This window comes from Oncorhynchus gorbuscha, linkage group LG01 (assembly GCF_021184085.1).
Source record: "Oncorhynchus gorbuscha isolate QuinsamMale2020 ecotype Even-year linkage group LG01, OgorEven_v1.0, whole genome shotgun sequence".
NCBI classification, from domain to species: Eukaryota; Metazoa; Chordata; class Actinopteri; order Salmoniformes; family Salmonidae; genus Oncorhynchus; species Oncorhynchus gorbuscha.
The window spans coordinates 97,412,215-97,429,386 of NC_060173.1; the positions used below are offsets into that span (position 1 = coordinate 97,412,215).

General features: G+C 43.1%; 1 pseudogene; it reads right to left on the reverse strand.

Annotated features, from left to right (window-relative positions):
• The window catches only part of LOC124046872, a 69,987-nt pseudogene that overhangs the window by 18,338 nt on the left and 34,477 nt on the right, over nt 1–17,172 (reverse strand).

Here is a 17,172-nt window from a genome sequence, read left to right on the forward strand (position 1 = left end):
TCCAGATACTGACTGGTTTTCTGATCCATGCCTCTACCTTTTTTTTAACACATCTGTGACCAACCACCACCCAGTCATGTGAAATTCATAGATTCATGGATTTATTTCAATTGACTGATATACTTATATGAACTGTAACTCAGTAAAACCTTTGAAATTGTTGCATATTGAGTTTATATTTTTGTTCAGTGTAAGAACTAATCAAAACGATTTTGCTGACCCTACATAATTCAGTGGTCCTCTTTTTTTAAACAGAATTCTTATTAGTTACCCAAAATTCAGTAAGGGTAGGTAGGGAACTTGATCCATCGTCAGTCAGTCAGCAGTAAGAGGTTAGCAGAAACCCCCACTGCCTCTGCTCTTCTCTGGGAAACACCTCATTAACGAATAATGAAGAAACAAACAAATTTGCTCCGCTGTGGGTCTGGTTCTGTTTCCAGGGGGAAAAAAACTCTACTTCTGGAAAGAGCCTCTAACCACTATTGGCTCATACAAGGCAGTATCTCAAATGGCACCCTACTCCCTATATATTGCACTACTTTTGACCAGATCCCATAGGAGACCGCCATAGGGCCTAGGTCAAAAGTAGTACAATATATAGAGCAGGGGTGTCAAACATACAGGTCCAAACCAGCACCGGTTTGAGTAAAAAATAAATAATAAAACAAATCGATATACTTTAAAATTTGTATAACCAAATCAAAATAGTGTAGAAATGATAATGGACCTACATTCATACAATTTACTGACTGTCCAGCATACTGGCAATGAAATATTTAAAACATTCAGTGCAGCCCTCTGGACTTCATTGAAGACCGATTGCAGCCCGAGGCAAAATGATCTTGACACCCCTGATATAGGATACAGGGTCTCCTTTTGGAGCACACTAGGAATTAGAGAAGCGAGAAACCAGGGACGTGTTCATTAGGCACCAAACGGAACAATGTGGTCCTAAACTGGCATGGGACTATTTGGACCCCAAAAATAATATATGTATATTTTTTTTGTTGCTATGGCCAAGTGCCCTAATGAACATGACCCAGCCTGCCCTGAGTTAACCCTGGATTACCTATGGTCCTCAACCTGTAACCCCTGACCTCCATGACCCCTCACCTTGAGCTCGGCCACCTGGGAGGAGATATGCCACATGAGACTCTCACTGAGGAACTTCATCCCATAGGGCCCCAGCAGCTCTGACAGGGACCGCATTTCTGAGAAGAGAAGAAGATGACTTTATTGTCCAATAAATGTCCAACGGAAATTTGGCGTTCTGCTTTAAACCAACACAAGATGTCTTCTTCTGTATACATCATCTGTATACTTAAGGTGCTTTATCGTCCACAATTGTCGAACATACATGCTTTTTTGTTTTATCCCAATCCTTCCGACATAAGATGGTAATGTTTTGTCAGTGATTCATTGTGTCATCCAACACTGCTATTGCTATAAAAAAAGCCATGTTTAAATAGGCTAGATAGTAAATCATCTGACTCACTCTCAGTAACATAACATGAATGTCTATTGGTGTCTAAAAGGACAATAAGTAATGAAGCTTACCTGAGATATCAGAATATTCCTCTGCATTGAAGGTGAGCTCGTTCTCCGTAGGCAGGTTGACAAAAGCCTTCATGGCTGGGAAGTAAGCAATGTGTCCGTTACTTACTTGGCGCAGTAAGGTCTCCAGATACCTGAAGTACAGAGAGAATGTATGGTGTCTGCGTCATTGAATGGAAGGCATGATCAAGGCTGGGATTCAAATCAATCAATTTCTCAGATTTTCACAGAGATCACGTTCACTACCTTCCTGAAGACAAACAATGTATACGAAACGCTTCAGTCAGGTTTTAGACCCCATCATAGCACTGAAACTGCACTTGTGAAGGTGGTAAATTACCTTTTAATGGCGTCAGACCAAGGCTCTGCATCTGTCCTCGTGCTCCTAGACCTTAGTGCTGCTTTTGATACCATCAATCACATTATTTTGGAGAGATTGGAAACCCAAATCTACACGGACAAGTTCTGGCCTGGTTTAGATCTTATCTGTCGGAAAGATATCAGTTTGTCTCTGTGGATGGTTTGTCCTCTGACAAATCAACTGTAAATTTCGGTGTTCCTCAAGGCTCCGTTTTAGGACCACTATTGTTTCCACTATATATTTTACCTATAGGGAATGTCATTCGGAAACATAATGTTAACTTTCACTGCTATGCGGAAGACACACATCTGTACATTTCGATGAAACATGGCGAAACTCCAAAATTGCCTTCCCTGGAAGCCTGTGTTTCAGACATAAGGAAGTGGATGGCGGCAAATGTTCTACTTTTAAACTCTGACCAAACAGAGATGCTAGTTCTAGGTCCCAAGAAACAAAGAGATCTTCTGTTGAATCTGACAATTGTGGTACAGTCGTCTCTAATAAAACTGTGAAGGACCTCTGCGTTACTCTGGACCCTGATCTCACTTTGGACGAACATATCAAGACTGTTTCAAGGACAGGTTTTTTTTCCATCTACGTAATATTGCAAAAATTATAAACTTGCTTTTGTCACTTCTAGGTTAGACTACTGCAATGCTCTATTTTCAGGCTACCCAGATAAAGCTATAAATGAACATCAGTTAGTGCTAAATATGGCTGCTAGAATCTTGACTAGAACCAAAATATTTGATCATTACTCCAGTGCTAGCTTCTCTACACTGTTGTCCTGTTAAGGCAAGTGCTGATTTCAATCAATCCTTATCCCAGTCTGCTGTTCCCATATGCTTCAAGAGGACCACCATTGTTCCTGTTCCCAAGAAAGCTAAGGTAACTGAGCTAAACGACTACCGCCCCGTAGCACTCACTTCCGTCATCATGAAGTGCTTTGAGAGACTTGTCAAGGACCATATCACCTCCACCCTACCTGACACCCTAGACCCACTCCAATTTGCTTACGACCCAATAGGTCCACAGACAACTCAATCACAACCACACTGCCCTAACCCATCTGGACAAGAGGAATACCTATGTGAGAATGCTGTTCATCGACTACAGCTCAGCATTTAACAACATAGTACATTCCAAACCCGTCATTAAGCTCGAGACCCTGGGTCTAGACCCCGCCCTGTGCAACTGGGTACTGGACTTCCTGACGGGCCGCCCCCAGGTGGTGAGGGTAGGTAATAACATCTCCACCCCGCTGATCCTCAGCACTGGGGCCCCACAAGGATGCGTTCTGAGCCCTCTCCTGTACTCCCTGCTCACCCACGACTGCATGGCCATGCACGCCTCCAACTCAATCATCAAGTTTGCAGCCGACACTACAGTGGTAGGCTTGATTACCAACAATGACGAGACTGCCTACAGGGAGGAGGTGAGGGCCCTCGGAGTGTGGTGTCAGGAAAATAACCTCACACTCAACGTCAACAAAACAAAGGAGATGATCGTGGACTTCAGGAAACAGCAGAGGGAGCACCCCCCTATCCACGTCGATGGGACAGTAGTGGAGAGGGTAGAAAGTTGTAAGTTCCTCGGCATACACATCACGGACAAACTGAATTGGTCCACCCACACAGACAGCGTCACTTGAGTGGGTTGAGTCATTGACGTGATCTTCCTTGGGTTATGCCATGGGGGAGATCTTCGTGGGCTATACTCAGCCTTGTCTCAGGATGGTACGTTGGTGGTTGGAGATATCCCTCTAGTGGTGTGGGAGCTTTGCTTTGGCAAAGTGGGTGGGGAAATATCCTGCCTGTTTGGCACTGTCCGGGGGTATCACACGGGGCCACAGTGTCTCCTAACCCCTCCTGTCTCAGCCACAAGTATTTATGCTACAATAGTTTGTGTTGGGGGGTTAGGGTCAGTCTGTTATATTCTTGGAGTATATCTCCATTCTTATCCGGTTTCCTGTGTGAATTTAAGTATACTCTCTCTAATTCTCACCATCTTTCTCTCTCTTGGAGGACCTGAGCCCTAGGACCATGCCTCATGACTCCTTGCTGTCCCCAGTCCACCTGGTCGTGCTGCTGCTCCAGTTTCAGCTGTTCCGCCTGCGGTTATGGAACCCTGACCTGTTCACCGGACATACTACCTGTCCCAGACCTGCTGTTTTAAACTCTCTAGAGACAGCAGGAGCGGTAGAGATACTCTGAATGATCGGCTATGAAAAGTCAACTGACATTTAGTCCTGAGGTGATGAGGTGCTGACCTGTTGAACCCTCTACAACCACTGTGATTATTATTATTTGACCCTGCTGGTCATCTATGAACATTTGAACATCTTGGCCATGTTCTGTTATAATCTCCACCCTGCACAGCCAGAAGAGGTCTGTCCACCCCTCATAGCCTGGTTTCTTCCTAGGTTTTTCCTAGCCACTGTACTTCTACGCCTGCATTACTTGATGTTTCGGGTTTTAGGTTGGGTTTCTGTACAGCACTTTGTGACATCAGCTGATGTAAAAAGGGCATAAATAAATTTGTTTGATTGATGGTTCACCGAGGATGCACAGAAATCCCCTTACAAACTCAATCGCAGTGCACAGGACAATTATTTGCGTTTGTTTGAATCAAGGCCTAAATCTGTTATTCATAGACAGGCAGAAAGAGGACATTTGTATTGTTTTGTGAATGTATTGCTTGTGCCAGTTGGTGTAGAGGCTGGTGATGGTGGGTTTGGGTTAAGGGGGTTAAAGAGTTTGGGGTTTAGGGGTTAAAGAGTTAAGGGAGGTCAACGAGTTTTGGGGGGTGTGAGGAGTTATGGGGGTAAGGAGTTATGGGGGGTAAGGAGTTATGGGGGGTAAGGAGTTATGGGGGGGTAAGGAGTTAGAAGGGTTAAGGGGTTAGAAGGGTTAAGGGCTCACCAGTTGGTGTAGAGGCTAGTGATGGTTGGTTCTCCGTGACTGTCCAGATGTTGTGTCTGCTGCAGCAGCACGTTGTTGAACACCCTGGTGATATCTATCTGAACATAGTTCTCTATGCTCTGGAGCACAGTCATGTAAGCCCTGACACTGGTCAGCAGCTCAGATGGTTTGGCTATCTCCTGGGTCGCCTGGTTATACATGGTCATCCCCACGATAGACCTAGAGAAGGAACAAAACAGGATCGATCAGTCAATCAATCAAAGGCATGATGAAGAATTCCTTATATTTCACTGACAGGGATGCAGAGAGGGAATTCATCATGTCCAGGAATTTGATATTTGACTGGCAGATCCAACAGTTAAGATTGGAATAATAGGGATCAATCAATCAAATGTACTTATAAAGTCCTATTTACAACAGCAGATTATCCCTGTTACTGTTAGTTACATGGACTCCAGGGAGTTTGGGCGACTCTTCAACAACGTTCAACAATGGCTGTATTGTTTTCCCTAATGCCTAACCTTTCCGTATTTCTACGTAGATAACTTGGTGTGGAGTGGGCAGATCTGATCCAACATGGCAGGGTTAAAAAAAAGTGGTAAAACTCTTTTTCACACCCTGACCGAGCATTAGGAACATTTTGTAAATAACTAGCCACTTTTCCCTTCTGTCTGAAGTGTGCTGGGAACTGGGAACCTAAGAGCAGTAAAACTTTTATCCTGCACTGATCTGGAGGAGCAGGGCGGAGTGGTAAGTGGCGGTAATTGGGTATGTGTGTGAGCCCTCTCCTCTGTGGGAAGCCTGGACAGTGGAGGGGTTCACGGCACTGTGGAGAGGGGCCAGCCAACGCACCCACCCCTCACACACACACACACACACACACACACACACACACACACACACACACACACACACACTCACCAGCCAAAGCACCAACGTCACAACCCCAACTCCCACAGTGGAAAATAGCTGTTACTCTCCAGCACAATGTTTATTTCATTGGACCGGTCAGGCCCCATTCTGGATGTATGTCAAAAATCACTCTGACACCAAAAAACGTTTGTCTGTTGGACTAATAAATCACATATCACATCATTAACCCCAGAGAGGTTTTTTGTTAAACTCTGTCTAGGGATTTTAATTCAAATTAACAAATGGATGACAATGTTCCTTGATTTATAACAACAAACTAAGCCTCCTTCCTTTTGCATGAGATAGTCAATGGATTGGTGTTTGGGGAGGAGAGACAGATTTCATAACTGACCAGCTAACGTTACAACACAGTGGTGTCATGATGTTGGCCTGGGGGTAGGTTTATGACAGTTATAAATACCTCTTCCCCCCTTTCTCCTCTCTCTACCCTACTGATGTTACATTTGAAAACCCCTTGGTTAACATAGAGATTCTGGGAACACCAGAAGGTGGGGGGAAATGAACTATATTCTGGTAATCTGACCAATTGAACATATGCAGTGGTACTTAATGAATATGATGTCAGTTCGGTTGTCATCTGAGACATTCTCATCAATGATAAGATGACAAACTCTACAGTGTAAAGTCTTCACATCAGAGTTATCGGATTCACAGGAATTGTTGTTCAATTTAAATGTTTGAATATGAAATTATTCGTGATGGGATGAAATGTGATTTTAGCTTCTAAAATGTGAGAATTGGGTTTTCATGAGTGAATTAGGCCTGACTCACTGGCCCGCCCACATGAAGATACATAGGTTGTAAACTATGAAACACACACCCCTTGTCTCCCTCCACTATATAAGCCCTTGACGAAAATGTAACCTCCAGTTCCGAGGATGTGAGGACGATGGTCCGATGTCAGAATGGTTCAGATAATAACTACAGAACGAAGACAACATCAGCGTGAGCTTTGGTTGCGAATGGTATGAACTTTGAACTCTTATTCACTACAGAAGTGATACCTCATAGCCGTTGAGTTAGCAACAGCAGCTGCAAACGAGGGTTAGGAAGGAACAGACAGAGTATCCTGTCTATCACACAATGGGTGGTAATTTAGAATGCATAAGATACTGTATTTACGATAGCACAGCTTCTTCCTTTGTCCCTCAGTCTTCCCGCTCTTTCACTCAAACCCAGCCCTTTTCTTGTGTGTAACCAGCTGTCATATCTGTTCCACCCGCTAGGGACGTTTTCCTTTATGACGTAATTTGTAATCAAGGTATAATTCATTCTTTGTATATGTAATTCTGTGTGATTAGTTAGTTATTTAGTAAATAAATAATGAAACCCAATTTTGTATTGCTGATTCAACTTGTTAGCCAGGGTTTCGTGAAGATAACCAAGAATTTACAACTTTCAGATGAGACTGAATTTAGGTGACGATTAATATTGACTGCTATTGATGTAAAATATTACTAGGTATTTAAGAGTTTATTCAGAAGATAACAGCTCTATAAATATTATTTCGTGGTGCCCCGACTCTCTAGTTAACTACATTTACATGATTAGCTCAATCAGGTAATATTAATTACGGAGAAATTATTTTATAGAATAGCATGCCATATCACTTAATCCGGCATAGCCAAAAACACGACAGTGGGAAGCCACCAGACTATCTGCAGGAATTCACTCATAGCCTCCTGTGAGGATTGGTGTTTGGATTCCCTAAGTTTGTGTGTGTGTGTTCATGCACATGTGCGATCATACATATGCTTTTGTGCGTGCAAGCATGTGTGTACACTCACTTGGTGAAGCGGATCTCCAGGTGTGAGGTGAGGTACTCCCTGGGAGTGAAGGTGTGTTCCCATATCACCATGTTGGGTACATAATTGATGGAGAAACACAGCTCGGATAGCGCTGTGTGAAGCTTATCCAGGCTAGGAACACAGACAGTTAGGCAGACATTAAAACCTCATTTTGTTCAGATTAAAGGGGAAATCTGTGACAAAGCAGATGGATTAAGTTCCTCCAGCACCACAGTTAATGTTGTTTTTACACATCACTTTTTCAGCCCAGACCTGAATCTATATTATCCTAGCCCTGGTCATGGTCTGTTTCTATGCAGCTTACTGGACGCTGAGAATTAGGAGTATAGTAGTAGAGTTTGGACCAAATTCAAGTGGAATACCCAGAGCAGGGAGGGCAAGTGATGGCAGTAAGTCTTAGCATGGTATTTTTAACACACAGTGGAAGATGAGGTTGCAAAACCATGTCTGCATCCCAAATGGCATCCTATTCCCTATGTCGTGCATTACTTTTGACAGGTTGTCCACAGGGCTCTGGTCAAAAGTAGTGAATTTTGTAGAGAATAGGGTGCCTTTTGAGACACACACAGACCATGACTTACAAAACCATCCAATAACAGTGCCCTGTTGAAAATATCTGAAAGTGGATAGGAGGTCATGGGGAGGGGAACAGGTAGCCTAGTGGTTAAGAGCGTTGGGCCAGTAACAAAAGGTCGCTGGTTCGAATACCCGAGCAGACTTGGTGAAAAATCTGTCGATGTGCCCTTGAGCAAGTCACTTAACCGTAATTGCTCCTGTAAGTCACGCTGGAAAAAAGTGACACAAATGTAAATGTCTCCATTTCATCTTTTCTTGATTCCTCCAAATCGAGCATAGACACATTGGGAAAGAGTCCCTAACCTTACTTAGAGACCCTACAGAGTGTACACTACTTACTTGGTGACCAGCAGCCTGTTCTTCCTCATGCTCTCTACTCCAGGCTTCTCTCTCTCAGGTTCTCCTTTCTTCCCCGTCTGCTTCTTTGACTTCTTGTTCACCGCCTGACTGATGGTTTTGGCACAATGTTTTGGCAGCAGCTGCAACAGGAGCACAGCAGGGACAGGAAACCCCCTTTAACACTCACAGACCAATAAGGAATGAAGTGACAAATTATGTTTCCAAGGCACTTAGTTGGGACGTGCACAATGTAGGCTATCTGGTATTCTATTTACTAGGCTTGGGCGGTATACAAATGATTTTTCAATAGTTTTTCAATAAATGTGAACATTTGTAGCTACTTAAGTTATTACCTGCAGTCAACTTGTGCAATACGTTAGGAGATAAAGCAGATTGCATTCTTCATTTTACTTGTCACATTATTTTAAATGATGAAGCTTACCATAGTTCCCTAGAACAGTTGATCCAGTCGGGTGTTTGTTAGTAAATAGCACAACAGGAAACAGCAGGAGCTGGTGAACCCATAGTGTTCTATATCTGGTGAACCCATAGTGTTCTATATCTGGTGAACCCATAGTGTTCTATATCTGGTGAACCCATAGTGTTCTATAGCTGGTGAACCCATAGTGTTCTATATCTATCAGAGTCTCTGCTGTGCGGCGCACATGAGCTGAAGAACTTATTACACTTGGATACAATTCACTACTAAATGTTTGCCATCAGATATCTTAATGGCTTTCTGCCAGAAGTCAAAGTGATCTGGATGCGTTCTGTACAGACGCCATTTTTTCCCCTGTGTTTCCTACTAGTGTTTTTTCCCCTCCTCCTTCTCCCATCTACGCCGTGTACACACGCTGCTCTTCTTTCAGTAAAGCATGCATCACAACTTTCTCAATTTGCACAATTTCTTCCGTCCACTTTCACTTGTAAAATGTCCACACTCACTGAAAATGGGATTCAGTAACAACAGGCTATGCTTTTATAACTTTATGAGCTGGATTTGCCGGTCTTTGCAATTAGCTTATGTTTGGTTTCAAACGTTAGAATTTAGCTAACAGCTTCTATATGATTTTGCTATTAGTTCGTGCTAATTCTGTTAGCATTCTGGTAATAGCGGCCCAATGGGCTTTTCTTGTGTTTTTAGCGCACCCTTGTGGGTTATCCGGTAATACAGTAAATCCGAAGATGCGAGAAGGATGGTATAGCAATATGAAAATCTGGATACCGCCCAAGCCTATTTACCTGTACATGACAGAAATAGAATTTTGAAAAGTATCTGACTTAAGACCTACATTGAGTCAGTCATCAGTTGAAAAACTTAAATGGCTAGTAAATAGGTCCAACATACAATAGTTCCATAACAAGGCATGAACTCAATGTACCTTACCTTACGGGCCTGTTTTCCAGACTCAGATTAGGCCTAAATGACGAGGCTTAACCTGTGTCTGGGAGACCGGCCCTTCTCAGTAATTATAATAAATGAGATAGCTAGGAATGACACGAGAGCAGACCCAGATCACTCCTACCAAACAGTAAAAAAATAAAAAATGTAAAATACATTACACATTTCGTAATGACAGAATGCATTTTAAACTTCACGCACAGTAAAACTTGTGTAGGACTTTGGCCTAATGAAATTATTTTATCCACAGGAGTGGGGAAAAAGGTGCTTGTACATTAATAAGCAAAGACAAGGATGGCCTTAACGACACGTAATAAAATAAAGACGGCCTTAACGACACGTAATAAAATAAAGACGGCCTTAACGACACGTAATAAAATAAAGACGGCCTTAACGACACGTAATAAAATAAAGACGGCCTTAACGACACGTAATAAAATAAAGACGGCCTTAACGACACGTAATAAAATAAAGACGGCCTTAACGACACGTAATAAAATAAAGACGGCCTTAACGACACGTAATAAAATAAAGACGGCCTTAACGACACGTAATAAAATAAAGACGGCCTTAACGACACGTAATAAAATAAAGACGGCCTTAACATTACATTTTACATTTAAGTCATTTAGCAGACGCTCTTATCCAGAGCGACTAAAATAAATGACATCCAGTGGGACAGTCACTTAACAATAGTGCATCTAAAACTTAGGGGGGTGGGGTGAGAGGGATTACTTAACCTATCCTAGGTATTCCTTAAAGAGGTGGGGTTTCAGGTGTCTCCGGAAGGTGGTGATTGACTCCGCTGTCCTTAACGACACGTAATAAAATAAAGACGGCCTTAACGACACGTAATAAAATAAAGACGGCCTTAACGACACGTAATAAAATAAAGACGGCCTTAACGACACGTAATAAAATAAAGACTGCCTTAACGACACGTAATAAAATAAAGACTGCCTTAACGATACGTAATAAAATAAAGACTGCCTTAACGACACGTAATAAAATAAAGACGGCCTTAACGACACGTAATAAAATAAAGACGGCCTTAACGACACGTAATAAAATAAAGACGGCCTTAACGACACGTAATAAAATAAAGACGGCCTTAACGACACGTAATAAAATAAAGACTGCCTTAACGATACATAATAAAATAAAGACTGCCTTAACGATACGTAATAAAATAAAGAGGACACTTCAACAAGCCTATTTCACACCATAGCCTGCTGAATTTGCAAGACGACTCGTCTTTCATTTACATTTTGGCACAAATTAAAATTTTGCACTGACTCGCCCATAGACTGATGTTTCAGCATTGTATAAATTAAGAGTTCAGCCTTCGACTAGCCACGTGCGACATGCACGAGCAGTTACAAGCCTGCTCGAGTTAGCGGCAGGTGGACGAGCAATATCCACCATTGTAGTGTGGCTGAAGCCTGATCTGGAAAGAGAAGCTAAGTGAAGCTGGCTAGCTTTAGAAAATCCTGAGTAGATCAAGCTTGTATCGTAATATAGCCCTTTGGTCGCTGAGCGTGCACTGTGATTAATCACCATGACAACAGAACCTCACCTGGTCGCTGAGCGTGCATTGCTCGGTGCAGATGTCTGTGATGAGGTTGCGGGCCTGTTTAGCCATCTCATCCAAAAACATGTTGCACAGGGACAAGCTACGGTCGCCTATGTGATGCCTCTGTAGGAAGGAGGGAAAGGGGGAAGAAAATGTTATCCAGGGTAAATCAGTTTGCACTATAGGAAATTATCCAGGGTAAATCAGTTTGCACTATAGGAGATTGGCTGGTGGATGGTGAACGGCTGTTTGTTAGCCTGGTCCCAGATCTAACTCCTTCAGTATTTGTCAATGCCAAACAGATCTAGCGGTTTGTGAATAGCAAAAGGTTCTAAGGTAGGTAGAGAGGTCTGAGTGAACCTGTCATTCGTAGGTAGCCAACTCTTAACAGTACACACTGACTGAACAGCACACACCGCCACGCTCTAAAACTGGTCACACAGTCTCCACAAACAACTCTGGTCAAACAGAATAGCTCACAGAATAGGGCTGTGGGCAGCTGAGCGGAAACGGAGGAAAACTAAACTTTTGGAGGACCTACCATGCTTCCACTCCCTCCTCTCTACCTTCTCTTCCTCTGTGTACGTGCTAAAGCTGCTTTCTATCACTCTAAATTTCAAGCTTCTGCCTTTAACCCCAGGAAACTGTTTTCCACCTTCTCTTCCCTCCTTAATCCTCCACCTCCTCCTTCCTCACGGATTACTTTGCCAACCACTTTGAAAAGAAGGTCGACAATATCCACTCCTCATTCACTCAGCCTACGGAGTCCACTGGTCCCACTATTACAGAATTACCTTATACCTTGACCTCCTTCTCCCCTCTCTCTCTCCGTATTAAATCCTGCAACTAGTGATGTCCAGCCACCTGACAACCTGCTCGCTCGACCCCATGCCCTTCTCCAGACCATCTCTGGAGACCTTCTCCCATTCCTCATTAAGATGGCCAATGTTGCTCCCCTCCTCAAGAAACCAACTCCTGACCCCTCTAATGTCAAAAGCTATAGACCAGTACTCCTTCTTTCCGCTCTTTCCAAAACCCTGAGCATGCTTTTGTGAGTGAAATGTTATGTTTGTGTATCAAATCAGTGCTTAGAGCATTGGGCCAGTAACTGAAAGGTTGCTGGATCGAATTCCCGAGCTGACAAGGTAAAAATCTGCCGTTCTGCCACTGAGCAAGGCAGTTAACCCACTGTTCCCTGGGCGCCGAAGACGTGGATGTCGATCATGGCAGCCCCCTGCACCACTCTGATTCAGAGGGGTTGGGTTAAATGCGGAAGACATATTTCATTTGAATGCATTCAGTTGTACAACTGACTAGGTATCCCCCTTTCCCTTTCCCCAAATCAATGTTACTTTTCTAATAACCAATTAGATAGGTTCATGCAGGTGACTGACTGATTGTGTATGGAGGAATCCTCACTATCACTGATATGCAACTCGGCAGGACTCCCAGAATGTTGCTATGGGAACAACCAAAGTATCTCAGTTTCAAGGTCTAAACTTGGAGAGAGAAATCTTCATGAGGTATTGGTCAGCAACATGTGCGAACCACCGGTAATGATTCATTAATCATGCTAAATCATGCAAATATAACTTGTCTGTGTACAGTATAGCTGTATATAAGAAAACTGCTGGGACTGCCCCAAGGGAGCTTCTGATAGACCTGCACGGTGTGCAGAGTTTTTTGTAACCTGTTGTAAGCTTGCTCATAAAAGAGTGATTCATTTAAGCTCGACTTTAGGTGTCCCTGGTGTTGAATTTCCACCACACTTTCTATGACCAACTCTCTCATTATCTCTCTCAGAACGATCTTCTTGACCCTAACCAGTCGGGCTTCAAGACGGCTCACTCAACTGAGAACTCTCTCCTCTGTGTCACGGACGGTCTCCGCTCTGCCAAAGCTAACCCTCTCTCCTCTATTCTCATCCTCCTAGATACAGTGCCTTGCGAAAGTATTCGGCCCCCTTGAACTTTGCGACCTTTTGCCACATTTCAGGCTTCAAACATAAAGATATAAAACTGTATTTTTTTGTGAATAATCAACAACAAGTGGGACACAATCATGAAGTGGAACAACATTTATTGGATATTTCAAACTTTTTAACAAATCAAAAACTGAACAATTGGGCGTGCAAAATTATTCAGCCCCTTTACTTTCAGTGCAGCAAACTCTCTCCAGAAGTTCAGTGAGGATCTCTGAATGAACCAATGTTGACCTAAATGACTAATGATGATAAATACAATCCACCTGTGTGTAATCAAGTCTCCGTATAAATGCACCTGCACTGTGATAGTCTCAGAGGTCCGTTAAAAGCGCAGAGAGCATCATGAAGAACAAGGAACACACCAGGCAGGTCCGAGATACTGTTGTGAAGAAGTTTAAAGCCGGATTTGGATACAAAAAGATTTCCCAAGCTTTAAACATCCCAAGGAGCACTGTGCAAGCGATAATATTGAAATGGAAGGAGTATCAGACCACTGCAAATCTACCAAGACCTGGCCGTCCCTCTAAACTTTCAGCTCATACAAGGAGAAGACTGATCAAAGATGCAAGAGGCCCATGATCACTCTGGATGAACTGCAGAGCTCTACAGCTGAGGTGGGAGACTGTCCATAGGACAACAATCAGTCGTATATTGCACAAATCTGGCCTTTATGGAAGAGTGGCAAGAAGAAAGCCATTTCTTAAAGATATCCATAAAAAGTGTTGTTTAAAGTTTGCCACAAGCCACCTGGGAGACACACCAAACATGTGGAAGAAGGTGCTCTGGTCAGATGAAACCAAAATTGAACTTTTTGGCAACAATGCAAAACGTTATGTTTGGCGTAAAAGCAACACAGCTCATCACCCTTGCACACACCATCCCCACTGTCAAACATTGTGGTGGCAGCATCATGGTTTGGGCCTGCTTTTCTTCAGCAGGGACAGGGAAGATGGTTAAAATTGATGGGAAGATGGATGGAGCCAAATACAGGACCATTCTGGAAGAAAACCTGATGGAGTCTGCAAAAGACCTGAGACTGGGACGGAGATTTGTCTTCCAACAAGACAATGATCCAAAACATAAAGCAAAATCTACAATGGGATGGTTCAAAAATAAACATATCCAGGTGTTAGAATGGCAAAGTCAAAGTCCAGACCTGAATCCAATCGAGAATCTGTGGAAAGAACTGAAAACTGCTGTTCACAATGCTCTCCATCCAACCTCACTGAGCTCGAGCTGTTTTGCAAGGAGGAATGGGAAAAAATTTCAGTCTCTCGATGTGCAAAACTGATAGAGACATATCCCAAGCAACTTACAGCTGTAATCGCAGCAAAAGGTGGCGCTACAAAGTATTAACTTAAGGGGGCAGAATAATTTTGCACAACCAATTTTTCAGTTTTTGATTTGTTAAAAAAGTTTGAAATATCAAATAAATGTCGGTCCACTTCATGATTGTGTCCCACTTGTTGTTGATTCTTCACAAAAAAATACAGTTTTATATCTTTATGTTTGAAGCCTGAAATGTGGCAAAAGGTCGCAAAGTTCAAGGGGGCCGAATACTTTCACAAGGCACTGTATATATCCACTGCCTTCATCACTGCCAACCATCAGATTGTTCTCTCCACTCTCAAGGCTGGGTGTTTCAGGCTTTTGCATTGAGTCCTACCAGGCAGGTTGCTCATACCAGGTGACATGGAGAGGAGTCTGCATCACATGCTTTCAATACTGGTGTCCCAGTGGCTCAGTTCTAGGTCCTCTCCGCTTTTGTCAACACACAAAGTCACTCGGCTCCATCAAATCCTCACATGATCTCTCCTATCATTGCTATGCGGATGACACTCCTAGGAGGCGACATGTCTGCCCGGCACGCAGAGATACATCTCAGCTTGGATGTCGGCCCATCACCTGAAGCTCAATCCAATCGAGAAGACGGAGCGGCTCTTCCTCCCAGATAAAACCTGCACGCGCTAAGATCTCTCCATCATGGTGGACAACTGTGTCCCCCTCCCAGAGTGCAAAGAACCTTGGCATGACCATTGACAACACTCTGTTATTCTCTGCAAACATCAAAGCAGTGACTCGCTCCTGCAGGTTCATGCTCTAGTCTACAACATCCATAGAGGTCCCCTGTTGCTCAGTTAGTAGAGCATGGCGCTTGCAATGCCAAGATAGTGGGTTTGATTCCCGGGACCACCCATACATAAAAATGCATGCATGACTAAGTCGCTTTGGATAAAAGTCTGCTAAATGGCATATATTACACTGAGTGTACAAAACATTTAGAACACCTTCCTTATATTGAGTGGCACCCACTTTTTCCTTCAGGACAGCCACAAATCGTCGGGACGTGGATTCTATTAGGCGTCGAAAGCATTCCACAGGGATGCTGGCCCATGTTGACTCCAAAGCTTCCCACAGTTGTGTCAAGTTGGCTGGATGTCCTTTGGGTGGTGAATCATGTTGAGCGTGAAAAACCCAGCAGCTTTGCAGTTCTTGACACAAAACGGTGCACCTGGCCCCAACTACCATACACCATTCAAAAAGGCACTTAAATATTTTGTCTTGCCCATTCACCCTCAAATGGTACACAATCCATGTCTCAATTGTCTCAATGCTTAAAAATCCTTCTTTAACCGGTCTCCTCTCCTTCATCTACACTTATTGAAGTGGATTTAACAAGTGACATCAATAAGGGATCATAGCTTTCACCTGGTCAGCCAATGTCATGGAAACAGCAGATGTTCCTAATGTTTGTATACTCAGTTGATTATAATAATAGAGTACGACCCTTCCTCACACAGGAAGCTGCAAAGATCCTAATCCAGGCTCTGGTCATCTCCAGTCTAGACTACTGCAACTCTCTGTTGGCTGGGCTCCCTGCTTGTGCCACCAAACCCCTGCAACTTATCCAGAAGGCAGCAGCCCACTTGGTGTTCAACCTTCCCAAGTTCTCCAATGTCACCCCGCTACTCCACACACGCCACTGGCTTCCAGTCGAGGCTCACATCCACTAACCGACCCTCCCTATCTTCAGGCTATACTGAACTGAAACCCTACACCCCAACCCAAGCACTCTGTTCTGCCACCTCTGGTCTCTTGGACGTCCCACCCCTACGGGTCAGCTCAGTCCAGTGTTCATTTAGGATTTAGCCGAGACTTAGTCATTTTGACAAAAATATAATTAAGTCTTAATCATTATTCAAATGAAAAAAATGTGACAGTCTAGTTATTGTCAAAATGACAAAAGCAGCAGGCAATTTTAGTAAACTAAATGCCCTTTCATTTTAGTCACATCATATTGGTATTGTCTCATCAACCTATAGTAAACAAAATCACCGACTTCCATGTGCAAAACACACAGTACACCATAGCCTTGTCCTACCAACATATTTTTCTGCATAACATCATATTCTCTTCCCAACAGCAGAAATATGATAAACATCTACAGTGCCGTGAAAAAGTATTTGCCCCCTTTCTGATTTTCTCTATTTTTGATATTGAACAATAACAGATCAACCAAAACCTAATATTAGATAAAGGGAACCAGAGTTTAGATATAACAAAAAAAAGATAGTTATTTTATTAATTTAAAAAAGTTGTGCAACACCCAATTCCCCTGTGTGAAAAAGTAATTGCCCGTTCAATAACTCATTGTGGCACCTTTAGCTGCAATGAATGATACCAAATGCTTCCTGTAGTTGTTGATCAGTCTCTCACATCG